Here is an 11,365-nt window from a genome sequence, read left to right as displayed (position 1 = left end):
TGGCCACTCAGACTCAAGGTGTAGTGACGCGACTACAACACCGCCACTCACCTTTACAGTCACTTAACAGCACCAAAGCTGAACTTACTAAGTTTGTAGACTTTGAAAAAAGCTGAAAAACATGTCAGCCTCAAGAGGCTCTTAATCTAGTCATTGTGTGAACATATGGGCCTTAAATCATTGTTTCATAATGTATCCCTATTCATTATGTTTATTACATGTTACTTGTATTGTGTTCATTGAATGTGAAAACAGTACTCCAACCTAAATTATGTGAGTTAGCAAACCTACTGTGTGAATAAATGGATAATGACGTTGATCTTATTCATTAGTTCTCGCCATAAATTTGGATGACCATTTATTGCTTTTATTTAGGTTATGGTCTCATAGCGCTCAACAGAATCTTATCATAATCAGTTCCTTAATGGAGACCTCCTGCTGTGATTGCAAGATTCCGCCATGTAGAAATTATTTAACAATTGCCTTATTATACTGCCACTACTCAGCAGGGGCAACAAATACAATTTGGATGATGAGCACAAACGAATATACAGATGTTTCACACCTTAAATTCTCCCAATTTCATTAAGTAGATATCTATAAGAATATTTTTGTTCAATGAAAAACTCTATAGTTGATGCATTTTTTGTGACAGCGACTGGTGAAAGTCAACTACTGTAGATTGAAATCAACTTGATTTTTTTTTTTGTGTGTTTTTTGTGTTTTTCGTATTTTTTCGTATTACAAAAGTTCAATGACAGGTGGGCTAGAAGTTAGGCTGTGGGGGAGTGGTTAGGGGTGGCGTTAATCAGCTATTATAACCCATTACCCGCATCTGAAGTGTGAAAAACTTTAGGATCTTTGAGGAGCATTTGCTATGGTAAATGAGATTAGGTGTACCAGCATTCAGATAAGAATATCTTCTTCAAATATTTTCAGAGTTTAAACGTTTGACATCATTTGAGAACTTACAACCTGCACTTTTTCATAATTTATAAAAACTGAAAATGACCTTGGCCTACTTCAGATTCAAAACACCAGTCGCTGTCACATATGGTCTTTGTTGACTGAACGAAAGTGTGGAGATGAAGGGGTGATATGTAGGGGTCTGTGCATACCTGTTAAACAATTTTTTAATTATCAATTACATAACGATTTAGGTTTCATTTTACCTATACATGCAACTGCTAAGTATATTACTCAGTTTATATGCTGTATTCAGAGGTCATTTGTCCCATTCATTTGTTTGAACAAAATATTTGTGCCAAGACTGAGACAACATTTGTGCTCATTTCTGTCACAAATACTGTAGCAACCGTAACTGAACTCACTAGTCACCGAAACCCTTTTACTTTTACCCCAATAGTTTTGAGAGAACTTTTGTAGTCATGTCATTACTAATGATGTAAACTTGCTTACAAATATTTTTAATATGCAAAAACAACTACAATTGTTTTTCAATTTGTAAGAGTTCATTAGGATCCCAATCTGAATTTCAAAATGTGAGCCATTAAAACCAAAGTAAATGGACAAGACCAGGAAACTTGGAATGCTGTTTTCTGCTTTGACCGCTCTGTTGCACTATTGTTTTTTTGGTGTTTAGCTAACTTTTTTTATTATTATTTTTTTAATGGTTTTGCATTAGCAGGTTGATAGATTTCCTTCTGTCGCCCATGGAAGACATGAAATCTAGAGATGCACTCAAGAGTAGAGAGTCATTCTGAAATCCCAAAATATATAGTAGGTTCGCATTTTTTGAAGGGCGCAAAAAAATAAATAAAAAAATCTGCTAGATTTCCTGGAGTTGCTCTTGGCTGTGTTTTTTTCAGTTCTCTGCGGAGGAGAGATACTATAGCCGTGGCATTTCTTCCCGTCCATTAAAGTGGCTCCCCACTTGCTGCCACTTGCTGACGAGGCCAGACTTAAGAGGCCCCTTACCTTGAGAACTGGAAATTCTTTTCGGGAAATAGATTGAGGAGAAAGAAAAAGGGAAAGGGAAAAGTGGAAGCAGGCAAGACAGAGAAAGAGTCTAACAAAGGTAAAAAAGCTTTGACAATTGATCACCCCCTGGAAGAACAGTGGGCAGACGTTACAGACCAAGACAGTAACTTCACTGCAGGTATTGCATGAGTAGGTAGATAACATCTTTAGGGATGTATCGGACTCTGTATTGGAAAATGTTGTCAGTCGAATCAGATTTGGCTGTTCAATACGAATACCCAGCGCGGGGGGTTTGGCAGGGCTAAATTGTTAAAGACCGTAGTATCAATAAGCTCCAATGTTACCGGTACTTTAAACAGTATTGGAAAATTCAAGAAAATGCATTTTCTATTTATTTAGGCTATATCACCAGTTTCTAACTTGCAATAAGATTAAGATATTCCTGTAAGAAGCATTTTCGCCATTATCTCCTCTCTCTCTCTCTCGACTGATGGGTTTCTGACTGATGATATGACTCGTTGACTTTTAGTGGGCAGCCCTACATATCTTTAAAAATGTATTCAAGGTACTTTGTCTATTGTCAACGATTCAGTAAGATATAATATAGAGAACAATGGAATAAGGGGTTTCCCATATTTGGATAAAAGGATAGGTTAGATTTACAAAAACCAACAGGCTGAAGAAATATGATAGATATTTGAGAAAACATGAACAAGAAAGTAGTCAAAAGTGTCTTCAGTTAATTGTCATTCCCTCAGATTGGGCCTCATTCGTTAACAATGTGCCGCACTAATTTTTTCTTAAATCTTGCATATGAGCAGTTTAAATAAATTTGGGATCCAACAATATGTTCGTAGTTTAATTTGCTCTTACTTTCGAATAAAATTTAGAACTGCCTCTGATCATGCATATGCAAAATTGCACAACTTTAACTACATTATACAATACAGGTACTCCTCACTTAATGACCGAGTTCCGTTCCTAGGATGCGCGTTATTTCACGGGAAGGGAGCATGGGGATTGCAAACGCTAGTGTAGTGAATACTGACAGACTGCGGGTAAATCTAGAATCCTCGATCCATCTCAACATCTCCGGACTCTATGATTGCACCGGAGTCTGATAGCCAAAAGCAAAAGTTGACACAAACCACACCAACGGAAATTCTTACAATGACACCAAAAGTTTAATTAGATTACAAGTTTTAGGCATTATGAAGAGTATATAGAAAATCTCCAAAGGAAGTTATAAGTCTCTGATGCATAATGTATGTAGCCAATTAAGATTGTTTATCTCAACTATGAACATACATGTTATCAGGGAAGAAGGTTGATTGAGGTTGATTAAGGTTGGTTATTTCGTTTATCGTTCTAGGGAAAGTCTTACCTAGGCAGGGAAAGGTCCAGCTGTAGGATCCGATGGGACGACGGGTCTGTGTTGGACACTTTTGTTTTTTATTTCTGCACCTTCTTCCCTCTTATTACACAGAGATTAAGAATTGTATTATTAATGTTTTAAAAGAATGGTTCAATTTTACACTGATGATTGTTTTTTGTATACCTCCATTAGGAGGTATACTGTGTACCAGGCATTAGTAGTTCATCCTTGGATTTTCCCCTAACCCTGGTCTTAATTTGAGGTAGGGCTTAGGCCTTTATTTGTTTGTGTTGACCACACCCCGGCATTAATTAGAGGTCCAGTTTTTATTTGAGTAGCTGTTTATATTTGGGGAAATATGGTAATTCAAATATATGATGAGAATTGCACACTACTATTTTATATATATATATATATATATATATATATATATATATATATATATATTTTTTTTTTTTTTTTTTTTTTTTTTTTTATTCCATCTTTCCACTAAAATTTGTTTCTGAACAAATTTGAGGCGAGAAATTATCAATACAGTTGCTGATTCTCCACTCATTTGATTTACAAGATATAATTAAAAACTTTGTTCCCACTTTCATAAAGCACAGGCTCACTCCCTCAGCTATTTTCTGTTTCATTCACTTCCTAAAATTAAGTAAATACATCGAGAATAACTATCTTCATTTTATTATTTGTCCCATCACCGGCACATACATCACTGAAGGTTCAGTCCCTGTCCTGGAGCTGAATGAGTTGCTCAAATTGGAGTTCAAAGAACTACGATCGTCCCTACAGTAATGCCTGCACGGACACAATAAAAGGGGCGGTTCTTCCAATAAGTCCTTAAAAAGATGAAATAGTTCCTGCGGTGCGAAAACTCACAATATGACGAGTTTTGCGATACATGAAGTATTGCGATTTAATTTGTTGCAATATTTCACATTTATTTTCGGAAAATTATAACACCTGTTACACACGGTCACGCACAGTGTTTATCGGTTTTATTCAATTAGATACATCTACAAATAAACAAAAAAATAAAAAACACGGCTTCATTCATTCTTTCAAACCATTCGTTCTTAAAAAACAGATATGTATATACTGATTGTATTAGATGTACAGAACATATGTTCCGTTCCAAAACATGTATTTTTTCATTAAATATACGCAGGAATATCCCGCCGGTGGACAGAAAAAGCATTGCAACTGCTTTTCCACAAATGCAGCCTGGGGGCGTTCCCAGGCGCCAGCGCGAAATTACATCATCGAGGGGGATATAATTACACGACGGGGTCCGAGCGCTTTCCTGTCACGGTTCTTGCATGGGTCAACAACGCCCCAATCACTGATCTGCCTGGGCTCGGTCATGTTCCAGCTATCCTCTCTAAGTTGGTCTCACTGTAAGCGACCTATCTAATGTCATATTAGAACTTATGATCAGTAGTTGAGGTCTGGTTGAATTGGGAATGTTTCATACATATTGTCATCCAAGTTTGATTACCACCAACCCACATTTGTATCGAGTAATATTAAAACAATTTTATAAATTCACTGAAAATTGGAAGTAAACTGGTGATATATTGAGATCACAGTCACTTTGTAATCTAACAAAATAATGTCACAATACATAGATATATAAATCTATGCAATCACAAACGTATATGCACACACATAATGATGAACACAACCTCATATAACCCCAGTCACATCTTTTCCATTACAGTGGTACCTCGACTTACGATTGTAATTTGTTCTATAAATACGGTCGTATGTTAAAATAGTCATATGTCGAAGCAATTTTTCCCATATACACAATGCTCATATTTTTCAATGATTTCCTTCTTAGTTTCAATGGGAGTCTGCATTTTTCTTTTTCCCATCATCCTTCTTCTTAGGACTCATCATGAAGGGTGAAAATAAACAAAATACACAGCACAAACAGTAAATATGAAAAAAATATCGATAAGCCACGAACAACGTGCACACATGATGTAGGTCGACCGCTGACTGACTGCTGACTGGCCGCCGGTGCGCCAACTGCAAATTTCCACAGTATCTTGGAGCAGTCGGTCGCAAGTCAATACAAATTTTCGCGACTATTGCTACTTGTATCTTGGATTAGTCGTAAGTAGATGCAGTCGTAAGTCGAGGTACCACTGTATTTACATGATTTCCACGGACATCCAAGCCTTGGAGTCCAGACGCAGCTATCAGTATTTAGGCCTCACCGCGTCACATAAACACTCCCAAGCCTTGGAGTCCCTGACGCAGCTGCCATTCTACCAAAAAAAAAAGAAGCTACAAGGCCGATTGGTGGGCCTTTGAAGAGTGGGTAGAGGAAGCTAAAAAGAGAGAAAAGAAAAAAGATGAGAAGCAGGGAGAGGGAAAGGGACAGAGAGACGTGGATCAGGGAAAGACCAGCTTACAGCAGCACAAGGTGGGGTCTGCCTCCTCGTCGGAATGGCTTGTTGTACTTTTGTCCCCGACAACGACGCGGACGGCCATGTCATAGACCAAGCTTTACATAGGCTTACCCAATTGCGCGACGACACTCTTGAGGAGGTTTCTCATGAATTGGCGCCACTGGCTCACTCTCAGTGCCACCGCTTTAGTCGCCGTTCTCGTTTTTCTATGTACTTATTTGGTTTGTATAATACCATAAGTACGCCGCTTGACCACCCAAATTGTTAAGACCTTTGTCCCTTTTGACAACCCTGAGCCCCCTCCGGAATCTTGGTCTCCCCCTTATGCAGGCCTTGAGTTCAATTTCGACACCACCTCCTCACAGGACACCTGAGTTTAAAACCACACACGATGCACTACATTGAATCTTCGCGACTTTGTAGTGTTAATGTTTTTCTGGTTTGCTCAGAAATATATATATATATATATATATATATATATATATATATATATATATATATATATATTTTTTTTTTTTTAAGGTTTGTGACACCTCTAATGACAATTCCGCATGTAATTTACTATTTTATACTTTGCCTGATTTTGTATCTAACACAGGTTGTGACATGTTGATTTGAATCTTAGTGAATGAGCACCACTGATATCTTACAGAGCATTTATTATAATGTCAATCATTTGAAGAGTTTTACATAATCATTTTACAGAACATTTATTATAATGTCAATCATTTTAAGAGTTTATTACATAATAATTTCAAGCATGTATTATAACATCAATCATTTTAAGAGTTTTACATAATCCTTTGAAGCATCTTTTATTAACATCTACCTGCCCTTCAGAATATATGACCAGCTTGCTCCGATCATCCGTGCTATAATTTTGAAGGCTGTGGGGTTGTAGCAAATGGCATTTTTGGTGCAACCTGAATTTTCCTCTTTGCTTCCCTCCTTAGATACACCCTCACCCCTGGCCTAGTTGGAAATGGGGATCTGGCTGTGGGCTGCGGTCCAGTCTCTAAAACTATCTGGAACATATCCGCAGAAGCTACGGACACTGTTTACATCTTGTTTGTCCCACCCAGCTAAAACTATCTGGAACACAATAATGACAGAAATTACGAACACGGTCAATGTGTCGTTTGAACGAGTATGTCACAAGGATCTCATGGTTCAAATTTCATCCCATTCGATCCACATACGGAGTATATATTAGTGAAAGGCCGAACAACTTTGATTGGCAATATTCAGCTGGTCTTGCTTGACTGACATGCCACTATTCGTAAACAAAATGAACGAGATGAGATTTACAGTAAGATGCTTTATGACATCATCATACTATTAACTAGAAATGTACAGATTCAGATTTAGATTGTCCATTGCCACCGTGTACAGTGTGAGTTTTAGACCCCGTCTCTCTGTAGCCGTTCAACATTACCAACTATCGGTTTACGTATATATTTATGTACTTTCATACATGGTAGATGTCTATAGATCTGGTTGACGATGCTTCATAGGTTATGTCATCACAGTTTGAATCGTGGACTGACATGAATGTAACTACATGACGTTCGTAAGTTGTAATTTTTGATGCATTACACAAAAATCCCCAAATTGTAACATACCTAAAACTAATAAACTGGACCCTGTGTATTGCTGACTGCAGCATTATTTATTATTATATAAAACCGGACAGAATCCCAACGCCGATTTCGGTGCTTCATTTCAGTGCCACTTAAATATTTCCATCGACAGCTCAGGCATTTAAGTCATCTCGATTTGAACATGCACGATAAACACCTCGCAAAGGACTAAAACATGATCACGCCATGCATAGTAAGCTAGTGGAATTTAAATGTTGACGTTCCTTACTCACCCCCAAATCAGTTAAAAACATATTCTGTGTTTGTGTCCTCATACATGGAGTTCACTTGCAGCTTCAGAGCAACAGGTCTGAGTCGTGTCAGTTTTATTTTAGTCCCAAAAGTTGATGAAATGTCTCTGAGGGACAGGCAGTGTTTAGTCTGTTTGAATGGAACCGTGTTATTGGAAACTTCCACATGAAGGGATTTCCTTCCATAGAGACACCATGAGGCAGAACTACAGGTAGTAGATGGCCATGTTCAAACTTTAAGAATGAAGTAATAACAAGCAACAAGTCTCTCGGCTCTCTTAGCGATGGCTCCACAATGGGCAGACAAAGCTCCTACATTACCTACAATGCAATGTCTTAAAGTGAGCCTTTGTCGCTACTGGATCTGTCCTGGAATTGTTTTTAAAAAAGACGGACAAAAATACGGACATTACGGTTAATTTAAATTGCAATGTTAAATTTATATTAATTTCATTATTTAAGTTTTCTTTCAAGAAATGGTTTTGTTGAGTCTAGAAGAAAATATTTTAAAGGGCATTGGGAAATTCAACTTTAATTTCTTATAGTTATAATGTCTTATTTAAATGAATGTCCTGTTGGGGATTCATGTGCAATTTGTTCAATAAAAAAAATCATATTCAAAATAATTTATTTCATTTCTTAATTCAGTGGGCATAGGCTACTAAATTTTTGGGTCTTTGTTAGCAGTGTACCTATTAAAACAGAAAGACATCTAAACTTTATAGTTAATATGCACATGTCAATATTTATTGATAGCTAGTTATATCGTCATCACCACCTTTAATGTCATGGACAGTTGTTTTGTACTTTTTAAATTTATTTTATGTATCGTTTCAGGCACCGTTTAAAATGTATCGGGTTAGCACCGGTATCGGAACAAACCCATATGAAACCCAACCCTAGTTATTAACGTACAAAACATACAATTCACAGGTAAGAAATACAAAAAATACCGTATATATACACAGATTAGCCACAACATTAAAAACACTGACAGGTGAAGTGGCTAACATTGCTCATTTCGTTCCAATGGCACCTGTCAAAGGCGGGATATAGTAGGCAGCAAGTAAACAGTCAGTTCTTGAAGTTAATGTGTTGGAAGCAGGAAAAATGTGACCCACCGCAGCAAAACCCGCGTTGTCGCGCATTTCTAAAAATTTCACAATAATGTGAAAAAAATTTTTTTTTCCAGATTTGTATTCCTTTGTGGTTTTTTTTTTTGTTTTTTCTTTTTCCTCTCAATGTTTTTTCAAAGCCGGGTTTCTTTTATAAATAGCAGATAAATGTTAAACCGTGGAGTTAAATATTTCGATTAAAATACAGGCGGTGACACAGTTCACTTACAGAGATGCTGAATAGCGCGAACGCCGATCGATAATTTCCTTTAAAGCGCCAGCCCAAGTGAAGATCATTCCTCCATATTCCATGTGATGTGAAGTCACAATGTGAAACCGTTTTGATAGGGTTCAACCTTTAAATCGTACTACTTTTACACACACACACACACACACACACACACACACACACACAGACTTTATTGTGTAGGGGGTGTATACCAACGAAAAAGTAATGCTGACATCACCTCCATTAACAAGACAAGGATCCCGTTTCACTTGTCTGGGAAAACTTTCATCTCCGTGTTGTTATGGATTATGAGGAGCGGGTGGCGGAAGATCTAAATCATATCGCGGACCTTATGCTGACCAGTGCGAAAGATCCAAGTCAGAGTAAGCAGCCAGACTGGCGATGATAGTCAGTTCTCTGACAGCGATGCTAAATCTGATAACCGCGTTATCTCGGACTTGGGAACATTTCAAACAGTGGATTTCAACCTCAATGTGATGATGAAACTGAATAATTTCAAGAACCTCCGGAAGAGACCGACCATATGCACGTTGTTGTTAGAACGGAAGAAGTTGATGACGTGATGAAGTCCGTTGAGGTTGGTGATGCAGATTATGAATAAGTAGCAATGGACAAGATTATCAAGTTTACCTGCAAATGCTGCCAGGGGCGAAAAGAAAATGAAAAGAGGCTCCAAACAGGCTCTCAGAGTGTAGCTGGGGTAGGGTTGGGGTTAGCCCACATAATAACTCCACAACTTTGAAGATATTTGGCATACGCACATTTATATATTAAATGACACGCCGAGGCTGATATTAGAGGCTCATATTGTTGATAGGCTCTACGTTTTGTTGTGTTGTCCACACTTTTAAACTTCTAAATAATTCCACTTTTATAAAACATATATTCTCACTGTTGAATAAAAGCCTATTTAAAAACAAAAGATGTTGTGTTTCAATGACGCTGTTCAACACTCCCCAAAACACAAGAACAATGCAGTGAATGCCCCATTAAGCAGGGTGTCAAGTGGCCATGTGACAAGTAGACATGCAGCTTAATTGGTCCTCCAACCCATTTGGAGCTGGCTGTATGAAGCCAAGCATTGGGGAAAACTTTGAAGGTGATTATGTCAGAAACACAGTTTGCCACACCCTTGTCATTAACAAGTCATAGCTTTAAAAATATTTGCTTGATTTGAAGTTTTTTGTTTTAAAGCTCTGATTATTCACTTTCAAATGATGCAAAACCAGAAAAAGTCAAAAGCCACCAAATATACCTAAAGTCTGCGGTGGTTCACATATTGGAAATTACATCATATGCCATTTTTGATTCGTAGCACACTTTTTCTTAAATAATTACAATGGACAAGCTAGGAGCTCTGAATCCGGCTCCGCCCCTGGCCATGCAGCTCCGGCTTCGTGCGCAAGTCTGTAAGAGACAGACTCGTGCACTAGGCTCAGCTGGAAAAGCTCCACTTCAGCAAATAGTTTATTTTCAGATAACATCACATTAGAGATCACATTTATTTTTCACTTGCACGATCAGACTACTGCATGAGGCATTCCACTTGCCCACAGACAGAGTGAACTTTACGCGGGCACGCGGTCAAGCGTTAATGTCGAGTGTGTTTGCACTTTGCAAACACCACAGAAATTAACTTTTAAACGCTCAAATTACTTGCTGTTGTACTGGTGAGAGCAAGCTCTGCCACTTTGATATATTTTGTGAGGCTTCACTGAACTATCTAGAAACTTCCATATGGTCATTTACTCTGGTCAGATACTAGAGACAATTGGAGACAACGACTTTGAGCCGGAGCCAGTTGGAGCCTAGCAGTTTGAAAAGCGGCAGTGATTGCTTTTTGAACAATACACATTTCATACTGTACTGACCATATCCTGTATCCGAAAGTACATTCATCATGATTTTACTGTGGAATAAATGGTCTGCTACATTGAACTGAACCGAAGCTCACTGAAAAGTTAAGATGTAATTCCATCTAAAGTAAGAGTGCTGCAATCCATGAAAATAAGTCCTGTGTGACTGTAGTTCAAGCAAAACCATGTTTTAGAGGGTAAAGGTTGCAAAGAAAAAATATCTACTGCCAATGACTAGCCCCAAAATCCTTTTCACAAGCTAATTCCTCCACATCTTCATTGAACTGCTTCGATCTCTGTGTCTATCTTTTCCAGATTGATGGTATCATCCCTCTAAAAACCCATGTAATTGCAGGTATAATTGTATGTTTTCCCTTTGAAGCAGCATCAGGAACAACTTCTAATGTGTCTGTGACAGCTGGGTGTGGTTAAGGTGCCAGCCACATTCAGAAAATTAACAAATAAATGTCAAAAATCAAACATCTGCTCTCTTTCCAAGAAAGGCTGCTTTTGT

Source organism: Zeus faber, assembly GCF_960531495.2.
Source record: "Zeus faber genome assembly, chromosome: 20".
Lineage (NCBI taxonomy): Eukaryota > Metazoa > Chordata > Actinopteri > Zeiformes > Zeidae > Zeus > Zeus faber.
The sequence above is the reverse complement of the archived record's forward strand: the minus strand, read 5'-3'. Positions refer to the sequence as shown.